Source organism: Pristiophorus japonicus, chromosome 9 (assembly GCF_044704955.1).
Source record: "Pristiophorus japonicus isolate sPriJap1 chromosome 9, sPriJap1.hap1, whole genome shotgun sequence".
Lineage (NCBI taxonomy): Eukaryota > Metazoa > Chordata > Chondrichthyes > Pristiophoridae > Pristiophorus > Pristiophorus japonicus.
Genome location: NC_091985.1, coordinates 107265343 through 107279679, shown reverse-complemented (window position 1 = coordinate 107279679; position 14337 = coordinate 107265343). Strand labels below are relative to the sequence as shown.

The 14337-nt window shown below is 44.1% G+C and overlaps 1 protein-coding gene across 1 annotated transcript in view; it reads right to left on the bottom strand.

Annotated features, from left to right (window-relative positions):
- LOC139273164 (rho guanine nucleotide exchange factor TIAM2-like) overlaps window positions 1-14337 on the bottom strand; it is a 418212-nt gene that overhangs the window by 323014 nt on the left and 80861 nt on the right. The window contains exon 3 of the mRNA XM_070889673.1: window positions 5202-5257. The gene's annotated coding sequence lies outside the window, so the exon portion shown is untranslated. The remainder of the gene's footprint in view (window positions 1-5201; window positions 5258-14337) is intronic.

The window sequence follows — 14337 nt, the reverse complement described above, 5'->3', positions numbered from 1 at the left end:
AAAAAGCAGAATGTACTGATTGAGGGGAACGAAAACACTTTTTTTGCTAGGATATGGTTCTACTGGTGCCAGATCACTCAGTAACTTGCCCACATTGTCATTCTTCAAGTAGGCAGAGAGTGTCAGCACCTACTTGACTGCGAGGGAAAGGCCAGAGGGCCATCAAAACTGAGCCTGACCCAGTCGGTCCTTATCCAACTTCAACAAATGAGCACTTTCATCACCACAGTAGTAGACAGGGGAATATCTATGGATGTAGTTTATATAGACTTCAAGAAGGCAACACATACATAAGGTGCCCTACAAGGCACTGTGCTGGGGCCTCAACTATTCAGTATATTTATTAATGACTTAGATAACACAATAGAAAGCCAGATATCTAAGTTTGCTGATGACACAAAGATTGGTGGCATAGTTAGTAGTGTAATTGGGAGCATAAACTGACAAAGAGACATTGATAGATTAAGCGAGAGGGCAGACTGGCAGATGGATTTCAATGCAGGCAAGTGTACGGTCATCCATTTCAGACTAAAAAAGGATAAATACGAGTATAATTTAAATGGTGAAAAGCTAGGAACAGTGGAGTCCCAAATTGATTTAGGGGTTCATGTACACAGATCACTAAAATGTAGTAGCCAGGTACAAAAAATAATCAAAAAGGCTAATGGAATGTTAGCCTTTATAACTAAAAGGCTAGCATATAATGGGAGTTAGTTTTGCTGCAGCTAAACAAAGCCCTGGTTTGACCACATCTGGAGTACTGTGTACAGTTCTGGGCACCACACCTGAGAAAGGATATAGTGGCCTTGGAATGAGTGCAGTGCAGATTCACTAGAATGGAAACAGGGCTCCCAAGGATAGATTATGAGGAGATTTTACATAAACTAGATTTATAGTCCTTGGCATATAAAAAGTTAAGGGGTAATTTGATTTTAGTTTTTAGGATTTTGAAAGGAATTGATTGGTAGTTAGAGAGTAACTTTTTCTGTGGTGGGGGGCATCAAAGACAAGGGGACATAGCCTTAAAATCAGAGTCAGACCATTCAGGAGAGAAGTTGGGAAGCACTTCTTCACACAAAAGGTGGTAGAAGCATGGAACTGTCACCCACAAAAAGCAACAGATGCTAGCTCAATTAATAACAAAATCTGAGATTGATATATTTTTGCTAGCTAAGGATACAATGGGATATGATGCCAAGGCGGGTGGATGAAGTTAGGATACAGAGCAGCCATGATTTCACTAAATGGCAGAACAGGCTCGAGGGGCTGAATGGCCTACTCCTGTTCCTATATGTTCCTAATATTAGGGTGGTAATGGCAATTGATCTGCTCCTGTATGTATCCCGGTTGAGATCAGCTAACTGAGCACAAACCTGGGATCTTTCTGGTCTATATGCAGCTACTCCTCGTCTTAATCAGCAAAACATTTGGGAAGCCTGAAGATTCAACCGCAAAAGAAATTGAACAGAACCCAGAATGTGTCAGGACTGCCAGAAAGAGAGTGAGTGGGAAGACACTCACTTAAACACAGACTAAAATCACACTCATGTCTGTGATTATTGAATCATCTGAAGGGTGGAGATCTGAAGTTTAGGCAGACAGGGAAAGGGAGCGTTTGTTCACAGTAACAGCAAAAATAAAGGATAACAAGAACAAATTAAATACATTGGATGCAAAGTGGGCAGCATTAAGAACAAAAAAAAAATCCCAACTAAAGCCATGCAAGGTTAATGGCCCCAAGTTTCCACATGATTTGCTCCTGATTTTTAGGAGCAACTGGTGTAGAACGGAGTATCTTAGAAATCGGAATTCTCCACATTTAGTTTTCTGCAGTTCTAGTCAGGTAGAACAGTTTCACTTTGGAACAGAATTTTTTTTTCAAAATGGGACGGGTCCGGCCACTGACGCCTGATTTCAAAGTTTCCACAGTGAAAACGTACTCCAAACTAACTTAGAATGGAGTTAGTGAAGATTTTTGCACACTTGAAAAAACCTTGTCTACACTTTAAAAAATCAGGCGTAGGTTACAAATTAGGCGTAGGGAACGAGGTGGGGGGGGGGAGGGGGGAGGGGAGTCATTAAATTCTACAATCAATCCTTAGTTATACTTATACAAATATTATACAAATAAATCCAACCTGAATAAAAATTTATAAGCAAAGAAAAGATTAAATAAACTATGTTCCTACCTGTGTGAAAGTGCTTCAGGCAGGCCTTTCAGGCAGCGGTGTGGCGTCAGTGTCTCGACGGCAGCGGCAGCAAGCAGCCTTCGAACTGAGCTGCGGTGCTTGAGGCAGGGGTGTGGCATCAGTGTCTCGTCTCGACGGCAGCGGCAGGCAGCAAGCAGCCTTCGAACTGAGCTGTGGTGCTTGAGGCAGGCCTTCATTCCCCGCGAAGATGCAGCACCCGGACGGACTTGAGGCCATTCGGCCATGGGATTGCAGCAGCGTCAGTGGCTGGCCGGGAGCCGAAGAATGAACACAGGACACACGCAGCTGCAGATTTAAAATTCTTTAGGCCGTTCGGCCACGCTCATGGGCGGCGTCAGTGGCTCGAAGGCAGCCGAAGAATCAGGAGCGGACGCGAGGCCATTCGACCATGGGATTGCAGCGGCGTCAGTGGCTGGTCGGGAGCCGAAGAAAGAACAGCAGCAGCCTTTAAGCTGTGAGGGGGACTGACTGACAGGGAGAGGCAGCCACATCGACATTTATATTTACATTTGCAGAATGGGTGCTGCATTGTTAACACCACATATTATGCAATGGTTTGCTTCCTCATGCAAGAAATTCTTTGTTCTTGGTGGACGTTGATCCATTGCAAAGTTGAATTGGCACTTTTATTTCTCCAAACACACAGTCCTTAATTTGCAGGCACCGGTTCTGCAAGTTTAGCAGTGAAAATCTGAACTCACTGATTTCAGCAGGTGATTTATTCAGCAGTGCTGCTAAAAGCACTCCCTCACACACAGAAATATCAAGAAAATTAAAATACAAGCCTTTGCAGGGGTCCAAGAAACAAATCTTCACTTTTTCTGCAGTATTTTTAAAAATGGCCGAGTGCCAATGTTTACTTCAGACTGCACGTGCGCGAACGCTCCAACGCGCACGCGCAGGGTTGCCGGCACCAAGAAGCCTCATTTCAATTGTACCCGCCCCCTCCTACTTACAAAATCGGCACGAGTGGTAGGCTCCGCCCCGTGCGCCGCGCCAAGCAGACATCGAGCTCCAAGGAGCTCGAGAATACCGCACTTTTTTTCCGGCGCCATTTTCGGCGCGAAAAACAGGCGCCCGGCTCTGAGGTGCGCCTTTTTCGCCGCGTGTGGAAACTTGGGGCCAATGTAACTGAGTTTTGGCAAACTGTATTGTAATTTATGGTTTTCTACATGTAAATACTTCAATGTATTGTTGATGAGTATAATGTTATATTGATACTGTAACATTTAGCTGCTAATTGGAAAGAATGGCTTTCTAAATCTACTTTTCAGCATAAAAAGTTACTGTACTTCAACTTTTAGACAGGCAGACAGCTTGCAAGTTACCTTTGTTTTTCCAGCTTGCCACAGCAGGAAAGTTAATTGCCCCAGGCTAGTTTGGTGAAAGAAGTTTTCCAACCCTGCTATACATGCTTTTAGCTTCCTTTCCTTCAGTAATACGTAGCTTCAAAAATAAAATGCTTCTTCCATTACACAACAAGTCCATACTGTTCTTAATTATAGAAGGGCTTTAACTTCAGGTTTAAATTGCACTGGGGAAAAAAAGTACGGGTGAGTTACTGTCAGATTAACCTTTTAGGAAAGATTATAAACTGGTTAATTAGTCCCCACCCAAATAAATGCAATCATTATTTGTTTCGAAGAACCACAACAGAAGATAGTGCATCATTTATTTTTTCTGCATTTGGAGGTCACCAAGTTATGTAAGAAACTTTGGACTTCATGTTAGATTCTTTGCATTGGTCCAATGAGGGATCTACACTGGATGGAACCAAAGATGACCATCATCGGTAAAGGAACAGCCTACGTGAACAAACTTTATACATAACTTTCTAACAACAAAATCACATTACTGTACCGTTTTTAGATCCAAGTACAAGCTGATAAAATCGATTTTATCAGAATAAATGAAAACTACTCATCACAAACATTGTACACATCTATCAAAGCCATAATTGCTGGCATTACAAATTGAATCCAGGAATGCTGCTCTTCCAAAATATCCACCAACAGTATCCATTACAAATAAACCAACTGTTAAGTATGTCTGCATCTTAAGACAAAACATTTCAAGTTATATGAATAATCAACTACGTTCTCCTCTCCTCTTGTGAAAATGATAACTCTTGCCAGGGTAGAGTTTCACAGACATCAGTCACCCTTTGCCATCACAGCAGAGCCTGATACTATCCATACATATGCTGAAAGTTTAAGAACAGTAAATCTGGCTGATTTTCTTTCTCTCTTTAACCCAACAATACTGCAAGCACCTTCTGTCCCACCCAAGAGCAGCCATCTCAGAGATCCAGGACCAGATCTGGAACCTTTGGGGTCAGAACCACACCATGTAGATCATTAACACTCTGGGTTACTGGAAGAGTTCATCACTTCTTCCTGGTAATGGGAAGGATTCTTAATATCCATTTAAACAAACAAGCAGCAGAGAATTCTGGGAGCTTTGGTTAGGTGATGAAACACTCACATTTCAAAGCCAAAGCTCAGCAAAAGAATGTCGGGCCCAATTGAGGCCAAGTCACCTTGTAACTTTTTAAAAACAAATTCAGTATGGTTACATTTTGCAGAAGGACAATCAAGAATTGGGCCATTTAGTAACTTATCCGGGAGTATTCCTTTAAGAAAACTGAGCTTCAGTTACATGTGCAGAACAAACTGGGGAGGGAGGCGAGCAGATGATATAAATCAAGACAATCAACTGCTTCTGCAGAAAAACAATTTGCATCAGTTACACATTTGTTATCTTACAAACTAATAATTTAGCACTGATGTTGCACAACATATAGAAGGCATGGAGTATATGAAATATTTAGTCTTCCAGCCATTTGGAAACTTTCTAAAATTCTGTAACATACGTCAGTTGTCCTTAACTTAAAACGTTCATGGTCTCAATGATACAAGATGTCTACTTTATCAGAGAGTTGCCAAACACAGAAATTGTAGGCAAGAATTTCAGCACTGATGAGAAGATTACCTTAATAGAAGTGGAGCCAGACGTCCTACTCACACCAACATGATTGACTGGTGGCTCTAAAAGGTAAACACACAAATCAAATTACAGCTCAAGTACTCAACTGGAACAGAACTAAAACAGTGATTTTACATAAAAAGAGGGGCATTACATCTTTAAAGGGTACACTGCCATCACTTGAATTTCCCTTTAAAAGATTAACTAATGATTTTCTGCTTGCTCAGGGCAAAAATTCACCAGGTGATGTAATACTGAGCTATAGAGGATAGAAAGGTTCTGCATTCATTCTATGTCAGGTGAGGCAATTTCAGCCAGGGTAGTTGGGGCAACATTACAATTGGCCTCACTGTCCCCTGCTTTTGTGGAGGGGGGGTGGGGGTGGAAGAGAAATGACAGGATTACAGCCATAGGCCTCAATTTTCCCCAATGCCGTTTTTTGGCATATAGCAAAAGTTGCGCCTGTTTTTATTGGCCCCGACAATTCCAAAAAAATAACTAGCAAGTTTCCCCGTTCTATTTTTTGAAATTGGCGCCGCGCAGCCTATCCTTTAGCTTCAGGGGGTGGAGCCTAATGCCTGTGCCAAAAAAAACGATGCCCCACCACCGCTACCCCGCCCCCACTACCACCCCCCTTTCCTTCTGCTCATGTGGGGAAAAAAAAAGGACATTTTTGATGTGATTGCTATGGGCGCACATGCCCAGTACAGCTCCCAGTCTGCATTCGGCCATTTTTAAAGAGCCAGTTGTGTGTGAGAACTTTAATTCTCATTGGAAAAATCAGAGCTGCAATACAATATGCAATGCGGCTCAAGAAACAAGAATTTCTTACAGGATGAAGTGGAGGCACTGGTTACTGTAATTGAGGCCAGATGGCACGAGCTGGACACCAGCAGAGGTCACACAAAAGTTTCACCAAAAGAAAAGAAGAAACGCTGGAACCAACTTACAGAAGATTACTATGCAATGGTGACCACCCTGAGGTCTGGAGGCCAGTTGCAAAAAGAAGTGACCTTGGTCAAGTAGTTAGTGCAAGTAATATTTTCATTTTTCAATGGAATTGCAATTGTAAATGTATACCAGCTGTATACATCCCACCCAGCAGAAAGACACCCTCGCTAAAAAGTTCCATTTTCATCTTTGCAGAGGAAGGTGGCACACAACAAAAGGGAAAGAACTCGAACAGGAGGAGGCCCGGCAAATCTGCATCCACTGACACCCGTGGAAGACAGGGTCGCTGCTTTGATGGGTCCTGCCTGGAGAAAAGCAACCACACACAAGCTGGGCCCACACTCGAGGGAGAGGGCAAGTCCTGCAAATTCCACAGTCTGGCTTTGCTAAAAGTTAAGTATTGCGTGGGCTAGCCATGCTTCAGTTCATGGAGATGTCTCCGTCTGCTACGCTTCAGTTGATGCAAAGTGCTATCATTCATCGTGGTCCTTCAAATCAGCCTACTGCCTGCGCTGTGTGTACCTAGTCATGCCACCCACCCTGCCCCCTCCTCTGCTGCTAACCATTTGTCTGTTCTGCATCAGCTTCAGCCTCGTTCTGCAAAATATAGAAGATGATTCAGACGTGGACGAGCCTGAAGAGGAGAACATCTTCCAATCCCACCTTCCAGACCAAGAACACGGGGGTAAGGAGGAAGGATGAAGCCCCCACTGTTGTACTGACTCTGGAGGAAGTGCAGGTACCGCTAATTGTGGTGCGAGTGTTGGGACATTCCATAGTTTCTCACAGTCGGACACTGGGGATTCCAGTGGGATGCAGTGGGGCACACCCAGGGCCCTACCGTCCGAGGCTGCGGGTCCCGGTGGGATGCAGCGAGCCACATCCAAGGTGAGGAGGGTGAAGAAGAGCTCGACTGCGCTCTCCTGAGGTGCAGGATCTAACAGATGTGATTCAGATGATGGCAATGAGTGCGGAGAGCATTGACCATACACGATCACCCCTGGACACCGTCAGTGGGGTGGGTGATGAGGTATCGGGACTGTCGGGAGAAGTAACAACACTCTCACAAGAAATAGGAACACTGAACACGAGGGAGGGAATGTCGCAGGCAGCTGGTACACTGTCGGTGCACGAGGGAGGGAATGTTGGAGGTAGTTGAGATACTGTCAGGCATATGCGGGAGTGAATGTTGGAATTAGCTGCTACAATAAGGGAACACGGTCAGACCCCGCAGCCAAAGATGGAATCAACTGCCACTCCCACTCCAATCCCCAGACCAGCCTCTGAAGAGGCCCAAGCCGAGCCCTATACATTGTCGCCTGCCCCACCCCCCCCCCACCCCCACCCCCACAATCAACAAGTGAGCATTACCAGAGATGTTTGAAAGAATAAGCTTGGTACCAACCCGAGAAACGCTGCGCCACCGCCTGTGGGCAGGGGTGGAGTCACCAATACCAAGGCACAGCGGGCGGTCTTAGAATAAAGTGTAGGAGAGATGGGTGCAGCCTTTCTTTGCTGCTGTTATAATTATCGTTGTTACTGTTGTAACTTGACATTTTTTGTAAGTTATGTAAATTTACAAGTTTAAAAGTTTGTAAGTGATCTTAACTGAAAACTTTAAAGTTTGATACAAGAATATTTTTATTAAAGTTAAGTACAAACAAGTGTTTGTTAAACTTTTGAATAAAATATATTTTAAATTATAACTGAATCATTTTCATTATTTGTTCCATTATTAACACAACCTTTTGAAGTAAAGAAGAATCATTTCCATTATTTGTTACATTAACACAACACAACATTACGGAACAGTTCCAAACAGTAAACATGGTCCATTTGGAATGATTGCTGCTGAGCCTTCCTCCACCGTCATGCTCCAGGTTCAGGTAGTTGCATGGCTTCCTCGTCCTCCTCCTCCTCCTCTGCATCTTACTCCTCGTCATCAGCCAGTCTCACCTCAGGTGGGCCTTCTATCAGCAGTTGCTGCCTCATGATGGCTAAGTTATGCAGCATGCAGCACGCAGCACACAACATTGAATTGACTGACAATCTCAGGGGAGTATTGCAAGTAGCCTCCGGAATGGTTCAGGCATCGAAAACGCCGTTTCAAGATGCCAGTGGTCCTCTCTATTATGTTGCACGTTGCAATATGTGACATGTTGTATTCCCGGTCAGCTTCTATCCAGGTTGTGTGTAGGAGCCAGGTGGGGAGGCCATACCCTTTGTCTCCCAGCAGCCAGCTCTGCCCTTCTGGCTGCTGCTGAATCATGGCATATAGTGCTCTCGTGTAGGATGAATGCATCATGGGTGCCCCCAGGGTATCTTGCATCAACTGACATGATGCATGTCGTCACACACGAGCTGCACTTTAATGGAGTGGAAGCCTTTTCTGTTCCTGTACATCTCAGAATCCTCCAACAGTGCTCGCAAGTCGATGTGGGTACAAGCAATGCAGCCCTGTACCTTTGGGAAGCCAGTAATCTTGGAGAAGCCCACAGCCCTTTCACGCATTGCCTGAGCGGTCATGGGGAACTTTATGTAGTTATTCCTCTGGGCATATAGTGCAGCAGTCACCTGCCAAATGCAGATATGTGTTGCATGTTGAGAAATGGCGCACACATCCCCAGTTGTGGCCTGGAATGATGCAGATGCATAGAATGAAAGTGCAGCTATAACCTTCACATCAACTGACAAAGCAGTCCTCCAAACCCTTCTCGGCTGCAGGTCTACTTTTACTAACTCACAGATCTCGGTTACAACAGCTTTGCGGAAACGCAGTCTTCTCACACAGTCTGCATTATTCAGGTGCAGGTATGAATGCCTGTCTCGATATACCCAATGTGGGCAAGGCCTCCTGCCCATCATCCTATGTGCTCTGACGCCAAATCAATCGTCTCTTCCGCAGCACCATCATGCAGAAGGCTTGCACAAGGTATGGCATTGTCAGTATTGCCCCCATGATTAAATTGTATCTTTGCAAGAAGCTCAAAACAGCAGGACAAGGAGTTAAAGCTTCTTTGTTCGCGCTCTCCCCAAGGTCAACGCTCTAGTATGGACCACATTAAGGTCCTAGCATGCGCGATAGGCTTGCTCAGCATGGGAAGCTAGCCATTCAAATGAGGACATTTGAGGCAACAAAGTCTAATGCAATTCTTTAATTTTAGATTTTTTCAAAGTACCACCCCGTCACCGACTGAACGTCTCCTCACCGGGCTTGAGGGTTGGCCAGCAGAATCGGTCCCTCGCCTGAACACTGGCTCGTCAAACACCGCCCAACCACCAGACTTCTTTGATGCTACTGCATAGTGTAAGGATTCTCATCCCTTACGTTCAGCTTCCACACCATCCCCCCCTCCCCCCGGGCTTCTTTTAAAGCCGAGCCCTGAGCCCCTGCGTCCAGGCAAGCGACCGATTCTGCCGGCCGACGCTTCGACCCTCGAGCCCGGTTTGGAGACGTTCGATAGTGGCGTGGCACTTTGGGGGAAAAAAAAACCAAAATTAAAGAATTGCATTAGATTTCCATTTTCTGCATTTTAAGTTTGAACAAATTAAGCTTCATGATGCATATTTAATGTGTACTTGACACCCTCCAAAACTTTGCATAAAAACAATGGCGTCTTCCTGCACCGATTTTCTAATGTGCGCTGGTTTTTCTTAAGTGCCCAGAAAGTTTTTTGGGAGTGGTCACATACCCCGTCCTAGGAAAAATGTAGGTTGGCCAAACTTGCGTAAATTTGAAAAACTGGCGCAGACATCAGGTTACGCCCCCTATGACGCAAAAAACTAAACTAAAAAAATCGTAGCTAACTGAATTACGCTGGTGCAAAACCTTTGGGGACACTTGGATATTTTAAATTAGGCCAAAAAAATGGCGCAGATAACTGGGGAAAATTGATCCCATAGTTCCCACTGCTGATGGTTATTAAGTGACCAGAGATAGAAAAATAAAGTCAGTAAACATCAGATACTGTGCTACACCTCCCTCACCACCATATGGTCAAATAGTCTTCCAATTCTCACCACCTAGGGTCACAAAGAATGGCCAACTGGAAGAAATACTTGAAGGTTGCTGGTAACCCCAGAGCTATACCACAGCACAAATTAATACCCAGGAGAGGGGGAAGAAATCTAGAGTGGGGGCGGTGACAAAGGGAGGAAGATAAAAGCCAACATTTAAAATTTGGATAAAATCTGTGGCAGCAGATCAATTGACAGACTGCCACATTGGATGTGCATGTTACACACCAGTAGTGAGAATTTATGACAGAATGGCAGTTAGTATAAACTCAGCCCATTCCGCATAAAGAAAAGACATCCATTTATATAGGTCATTTCATGACCTGAGGACATCCCAAAGGACTTGACAGCCAATTAAGTACTTTTGAAGTGTACCCACTGTTGTAATGAAGGAAACGTGACAGCCAATTTGCGCATAGCAAGCTCCCACAAACAGCAATGTGATCATGACCAGATAATCTTTTTAATTGTGTTGATTGAGGGATAAATATTGGCCAGGACATCGAAGATAACTCCCTCGGTGCTGCACTGGAGTGTCAACCGAGATGTGTGTGTGTGTGTGTGTGTGTGTGTGTGTGTGTGTGTGTGTGTGTGTGTTCAAGAAGTCTTTGGAGTGGGACTTGAACCCATGACTTTCTGACTCAGGTGAGAATGCTACCCACGGAGCATACACTAGTAGATTAAAAAGTCATGTTTAAAAGGGCTTCATGAAATTTAAAATTTCTTCATGAAATTGTGTGTTTATTTACAAACAGTGCAATGAGCTATCAGGAAATATGGAGAAACCTGGGTATTTCAGTCTTGAAATGGCGAGACTGAGGTGATTTTAGAGCAAAGCATTTCAAGATGGTCATATTTTATAGACGATAACGAAAAGGTAAATTTAGGATTGGTCAGTTCTACACAGAGTGATCAACAGTTGGTATGGTCATCCAAGTACGGTGATGGAGGCAAAGAAACCATTGGATGCTGCGATGTAGAGACTTTGGGGGCAATTTTAACCCCAAAACTGAGTGGAATTTGGGCTCCAAAAACTTCAAACCTGCCCACTTCTGGTTTTAACAGAGGCGGGTGACTAACCCGCTCCCAGGAAGCATCCTTCATTTAGATATTTTAATGAGGCTCCGTGCCCAAGATTTATCATCACTTCCACCTTTTAGCACTGGCTGGCCAGGTTTCCCGGACCTCAGGAATCCTGACAGCTGAAATCATCTGTCCCTCCACGATCCGATGCGCTCCACCATAACATCTATGGCCCCACCGCCCGCCAACACCTGCGATATTCTCCCCTACTGTCCAATCTCTCTGCTCCACCCCCCCACTCCCAAGATCTTCTCCCCTCCTCCTCCACCCCCCCAAATCAATATCCCCCTTGAACCCTCCACCCCCTCTCCCAAGCTCTGTTCTCTCCCTCCCTCCTCTATGCTCCCTGTTGCCACAGGCTGACCAACCTAACAGCCAGCCAGCCTCTCAATCTGGTTGGCTACGGTCAGGAAATGGATTCTAAAAGTGGTAATCAGGACCTGAGGGAAAGCCATTCTTCTGCTAAACTGCCCATAAAGATCGGTGCTGAGTTAGTTAATCCAAGTTTCCACTTCTGATCTCTACCCAACAACCCTAGCTGCATGTATGGATATCTGGAGAGTGCCCTCACCCTATAGGTGATCTGCTGACACTTACAAGGCTCCCACAGAGCCATGACCCATCAAGCCATGACTTCAGAGCTGAAAGAACTATCCACTTAGTATCATCCCCTGCATCTTATTTTTCCTTTATAAATGTGTCCATTTTCCTTTTAGAGGTGATCATGGATTCTATTTTCATCACTGTTTACCATAGAGCATTCCATGTCCTAAAAAAACATCAGTGAAGAATTTGTTCCCTCAATCTCTCTTTGTTTTGATGTTAATCTTTAATTTATGCCTTCTAGTTACTGACTCACTGAGCAGTGGATATGCTTTTACCCTATTTATCTCATGAAATCCCTCAATTTGGAGCACATCTTAACAAATTTATTCTCCATCTTCTTTGTTCTAATCAAGTCCTCGTAAAGCCCATCATCCTGTTCTACAAAAGTAAAAAGTTATTTTAAAAAGGTTAAATATCTGGTAAAAAAAATGTTCAATACACAATCAATACTGTGTGGAGCTGTGGTTTTGAAACCAATTGTCCCTTAGATTCCAAGGATGTAGCCTTTAGAAACATAGAAAATATGTACAGGAGTACGCCATTCGGCCCTTCGAGCCTGCACCACCATTCAATATGATCATGGCTGATCATGCACTTCAGTATCCCATTCCTGCTTTCTCTCCATACCCCTTGATCCATTTAGCTGTAAGAGCAACATCTAACTCCCTTTTGAATATATCTAACAAACTGGCCTCAACAACTTTCTGTAGTAGAGAATTCCACAGGTTCACAATTCTCTGAGTGAAGAAATTTCTCCTCATCTCTGTCCTAAATGGCTTACCCCTTATCCTTAGGCTGTGACCCCTGGTTCTGGACTTCCCCAACATCAGCAACATTCTCCCTGCATCTAACCTGTCTAATCCCATCAGAATTTTATATGTTTCTATGAGATCCCCTCTCATTCTTCTAAATTCCAGTGAATATAAAGCCTAGTCGATCCAGTCTTTCTTCATATGTCAGTCCTGCCATCCCGGGAATCAGTCTGGTGAACCTTCACTGCACTCCCTCAATAGCAAGAATATCCTTTCTCAGATTAGAAGACCAAACTGAACACAATATTCCAGGTGAGGCCTCACTAAGGCCCTGTACAACTGCAGTAAGATCTCCCTGCTCCGATATTCAAATCCTCTCGCTATGAAGGCCAACATGACATTTGCCTTCTTCACCACCTGCTGTACCTGCATGCCAACTTTCAATGACTGATGTACTATGACACCCAGGTCTCATTGCACCTCTCCTTTTCCTAATCTGTCACCATTCAGATAACATTCTGCCTTCCTGTTTTGCCACCAAAGTGGATAACCTCACATTATACTGCATCTGCCATGCATTTGCCCACTCACCCAACCTGTCCAAGTCACCCTGCAGCCTCTTAGCATCCCCCTCACAGCTCACACCGCCACCCAGCTTAGTGTCATCTGCAAACTTGGAGATATTACACTCAATTCCTTCGTCTAAATCATTAATGTATATTGTAAATAGCTGGGGTCCCAGCACTGAACCTTTAGGCACCCCCACTAGTCACTGCCTGCCATTCTGAAAAGGACCCGTTTATTGCTACTCTTTGCTTCCTGTCTGCCAACCAGTTCTCTATCCACGTCAATACATTACCCCCAATCCCACGTGCCTTAATTTTGCACATTAATCTTGCGTGGGACCTTGTCAAAAGCCTTTCGAAAGTCCAAATACACCACATCCACTGGTTCTCTCTTGTCCACTCTACTAGTTACATCCTCAAAAAATTCTAGAAGATTTGTCAAGCATGATTTCCCCTTCATAAATCCATGCTGACTTGGACCGATCCTGCCACTGCTTTCAAATGTGGTGCTATTATCTCTAATAATTGATTCCAACATTTTCACCACTATAGGCTAACCGGTCTATAATTCCCTGTTTTCTCTCTCCCTCCTTTTTTTTTTTTTTAAAGTGGGGCTATATTAGCTACCCTCCAATCCATAGAAATTGAACCAGAGTCTATAGAATGTTGGAAAATGACCACCAATGCATCTACTATTTCTAGGTCCACTTTCTTAAGTACTCTGGGATGCAGACTATCAGGCCCTGGGGATTTATCAAGCCTTCAATCCCATCAATTTCCCTAAAGCAATTTCTTGACTAATAAGGATTTCCTTCAGTTCCTCCTTCTCGCGAGACCCTCAGTCCCTTAGTATTTCCGGAAGGTTATTTGTGTCTTCTTTAGTGAAGACAGAACCAAAGTATTTGTTCAATTGGTCTGCCATTTTTTTGTTCCCCATTATAAATTCACCTGATTCTGACTGCAAGGGACCTACATTTGTCTTCACTAATCTTTTTCTCTTCACATATCTATAGAAGCTTTTGCAGTCAATTTTTATGTTCCCTCCAAGCTTACTCTCATACTTTATTTCCCCCCTCCTTATTAAACCCTTTGTCCTCTTCTGCTGAATTCTAAATTTCTCCCAGTCCTCAGGTTTACTGCTTGTGCTGACCAATTTATATGCCTCTT